The 4408-nt window shown below is 38.2% G+C and overlaps 1 non-coding gene across 1 annotated transcript; it reads right to left on the minus strand.

The window, feature by feature from the left end:
* Positions 1-2372: 2372 nt before the first annotated feature.
* On the minus strand, positions 2373-2501 carry LOC128593050 (small nucleolar RNA SNORA11). Its single transcript, XR_008382230.1, has one exon. It is a non-coding gene; the product is annotated as a small nucleolar RNA SNORA11 (small nucleolar RNA).
* Positions 2502-4408: the final 1907 nt, after the last annotated feature.

Raw genomic sequence — 4408 nt, forward strand, 5'->3', positions numbered from 1 at the left:
ATGATTCTTTTCATGAGCCAGTGTGTAGAGTAAATGAACCAGAGTGGGAATGGTGGGGAGTTGAGAAAATAAGTCACACAGGAGACAAAGATTACATGAAAGACAAAGAGATGGGATCAGGAGGTCTGGTGCAGCTGAGAACTGCAGCCAGCAATACTGTGAACAGCTTTGTTGATACAGTACCTGAACAAGGTTGCTTATATTACCAATGTTGCAAATCAGGAAGGAAAGCCAGTGGGAATGGTTTCATCTTACAAGGCTGAGGGGAAGTAACTGGATAAGTAAAAGGAGTTTTATCATAAACAACATTCTTAATGATGTGACTCTTAGTACATGGGATAGACATTAACTTTAGGGAGAGAAGGCTATGTGCTTTTAGCAAAAGATAGGAAAGTATACAGAAGCTATGTGACTTCTGGCAGAGGGAGCAAGGAGAAAGGACTATTGTTGTTTTAGGAAGGGAGGAGAAGCAGTTGGGGGTCATTCCTTGAACACACCTCCTGGGCTGTAGGGGTTCTGCACCTCACAGTCTGCACTCTACATCTCCTCCCTTTTTATTTCTTAGTGCCAATTTGTAAACAAATGATTTTATTTGGAGGAGTTGCTTGACTCTGCAGAAGAATAGCAAGAAACAATAGCTATCATAGCTGTGAAAAGCTTTTCAGGGGTGACTGGCTCACCACAACATTGCACAAGATCAGTTCCTTCATGGGTCAACTTCTTCAGTTATCCCCATGTCAGGGGCTTCACCTTCTGCAACATCTTGGCTCTGTGGTAGATCACTTGGGGTGTCAATTTTAGCTGTTAAAAGAGGAAACAGAAAATATTGATTATTCTATGTTTGTTAAAGAAGTTTAATTTGTTATCAAAAACTTTCTCTTAGCCAGGTACAATGGCTCTTGCCTGCAACCCCAGCTCTTTATGAGGCTAAGGTAAGAGAGGCATTTGAGGACACGAGTTGTAGATCAGAGTAGGCAACATTGTGAGACCTCATATCTAAAAATTTTTTTCAATTAGCTAGGCATGTGGTGCATGCTTGTAATCCTACTACTCAGGAGGCTGAGGTGGGAAGATTGTTTGCACCAGGAGTCCGTGGCTACAATGAGCTATGATCATACCACTGCACTCTATCCTGGGCAACAGAGTGAGACCCTATCCTAAAAACAAACACTTTCCCATAAAGAAAATTCCAGGTTCACACGGTTTTGCTTATAAATTGTATGAAATGTTTGAGTAAGGGCCTGGCATGGTGGCTCACACCTATAATCCTAGCACTCTGGGAGGCAGAGGCAGGTGGACTGCCTGGGTTCAGGAGTTTGAGGCCAGCCTGAGCCAAAGCTAGACCCCCATCTCTTAAAAAAAATAGTTGGGTGTTGTGGCAAGCACTTGTAGTCCCAGCTACTTGGGAGGCTTAGGCAAGAGGATTACTTGAGCCTAAGAGTTTGAGATTGCTGTGAACTATGATACCACAGCACCCTACCAAGAGAAATGAAGTAAGACTGTGTTGAAAGAAAGAAAGAAAGAGAGAGAGAGAGAGAAAGGAAGAAAGAAAGAAAGAAAGAAAGAAAGAAAGAAAGAAAGAAAGAAAGAAAGAAAGAAAGAAAGAAAGAAAGAAAGAAAGAAGGAAATTAAGAAAGAAAGAAAGATAGATTTCAGAAAGATATAACATACATATTATACAACCTTTTAGAAAACTACAGAAAGAGGAATAATTTTCTAGCTTGCTTTCTGGGGAACCCTGATTTAACATATACATATTTGCCTCCTCTTAGAACACTATTCACCAGTGTATTGGAGGCCCTCAGCAGTGCAGTGGGGCAAGGCAAAATAAATGGAAAGGAATAGACTAAAAGGGAAAAAATAAAAATTATCTCTATTACAAATGACATATTTGTGGGCAGCGCCTGTGGCTCAGTCAGTAAGGCGCCGGCCCCATATACCAAGGGTGGCGGGTTCAAAACCCGGCCCCGGCTGAACTGCAAACCAAAAAATAGCTGGGCGTTGTGGCGGGCGCCTGTAGTCCCAGCTACTTGGGAGGCTGAGGCAAGAGAATCGCTTCAGCCCAGGAGTTGTAGGTTGCTGTGAGCTGTGTGATGCCATGGCACTCTACCGAGGGCGATAAAGTAAGACTCTGTCTCCACAAAAAAACAAAAAACAAATGACATATCTGTTTACACAGCATCCTATAGGAATCTATAAAATTATTACTAAGACTAAGTGAATTTAACAAAGTCAAAGCATATATATAAATTTTTTAATTTACCAATATTTTATTAGGCAATTTTTCAAATATACAGTACAGTTGAAAGAATTATATAGTGATCAGCCATATAGCCACCACATATCTTTCATAATTTTTTTTCTTCTTCTTCACATGTAGGGAATTTGTTTGTAGGGAGGCCACAAGCTTTGTGCCCCTCATCCCAATGAACCCAAATTCCTGTTGGGTGTGTTATAAACAGGAGAGCCATTTTTCAGGCCCCTTGCTCTAAGCACACCCATTCACTTATGTATATATTCAGAGCAAGGGGCCCTGATATATATATAAACACACCCATATACAGATACAGATATATGCTCAGGGCAAAGGGCCTAAAAAATATAATATAATATAATATAATATATATTTATATACAAGAGCAAATAATTGGAAAGTAAAATTTAAAACAATTTAATTAGCCATACTAAAGAAAAAAGAAAGGTCCTTACATTTAAACTTAACAAAAGTCATGTAAGACCTCTATACTGAAAACCATGAAACATCTTGAGATAATTGAAAGGTAACCTAAATAAATACAGACATTTACCATGTTCATAGATTGGATGATACGATACTATGGGTAAGTAAATTTTTTCTAAATCAATCTATAAATTCAAAGTAATTTCAATCATAATTTTGCAGACTTGTTTGGTAGAAATTGATAAACTGATTCTAAAATTTTTTAGAAGTGGAAAGAACCTAGATTATCCATAGAAATCTTGAAAGCAACAAACTCAGACATTTAAAATAAATTTTAAAAATGAAATATTTGATGGCCAGGCATAGTGGCTCATGCCTTTAATCCCAGCACTATGGGAGGCTAGTAGGAAGATTATTTGATGCCAGGAGTTCAAGACCAGCCTCCATTCTATCTTTACAAAAAGTTTTAAAAATTAGCCAGGCATGATGGTGCATACCTATAGTCCTAGCTACTCAGGGGACTGAGCCAGTAAGATCACTTGAGCCCAGGAGTTCAAGGTTATAGTGAGCTGTGATTGATTGCAGCACTATATTCCAGTCAAGGTGACAGAGACAGCCTGTCTCTAAAATTAAAAAAAAAATAAACTATTATGGAGACGTATTTACAGAGAAATAAAGCAAGTATAATTAAATGTTAACAGTAGAAACTATGGGATTAACATCTCATACCCCAGAAGATCACCTGTTGCCCAGACAATATTCAGCAAAACATATATACTGCTTTGTTTTTGATGTTGCTTTATTTCAACATTTTCCCCCTAGATTTTTCTTTTTCTTTTTTTCCTTCCTCATTTTTCCAGTTTAAATATAATTTTCCATTGTTGTCTTCTTTAACAATAAGAATGTCATTTTTGCTAGTGTTTCTGCCCCCATTATTTGTTTTTTCCCCCAATTTTATCCTGTAAGGTTTTCTGTTTTTTTGTTTTGGTTTGATTTATAGTATTTTTGTCTTTCCTCTCTGTTTGGTGTAGGCGGGGTACCATGTCTTCTCAGGTTGGCAAAGAGCTGCTGACCTCAAGGGAATCCCCATCACCCCCAGAGGGTGGGGGTATTTAAGTGTGGGTCAAAGTACCCTACTGTACACCTTTATTACTCCTGTCTCCCTCTTTCTGTGCCTCTCTTCCTTTTGTCAATATTCCCTTTTACTCACCCCCTCTCCTTTCTCTTTGTTCTTTTTTAAAAAATCTTTTTTTCCCTTCTTGCTCTTCAATCTTCTCATCCTTTTAGTCCTATATCAAAAGGATTCATTGAAACCTTAGGCCAGAGGCATGATAACTTAAAGAGAAAGAGGAAATGACAGGAAAATTAGGGCAAGGAAACAGATAAAAGAAAATACTTAAGAGTAAGAATCAGCAGAAAAATCCTAGCAACATGAAAAATGAGTCCAGAGCAACTCACCTAAGGGACCATGAGGTAGCTACTGCAGAGGATTCCACCTATAAAGAAATGTTAGAAATGACAGAAGGGGAATTTAAAATACAGATGATGAAAACAATGAAGGAAATTGCTGAGAAAGTAGAAAATAACCCCCCAAAAATGAAGGAAATTGCTGAGAAAGTGGAAAATAACCAAAAGGAAATCCCAAAACAGAATCGAATAAGAGATGAATGATATGAAGAATATAGAAAGGATATAGCAGAGCTGAAGGAACTGAAGCAGTCAATTAGG

The sequence above is a fragment of the Nycticebus coucang genome, chromosome 8 (genome assembly GCF_027406575.1).
Source record: "Nycticebus coucang isolate mNycCou1 chromosome 8, mNycCou1.pri, whole genome shotgun sequence".
NCBI classification, from domain to species: Eukaryota; Metazoa; Chordata; class Mammalia; order Primates; family Lorisidae; genus Nycticebus; species Nycticebus coucang.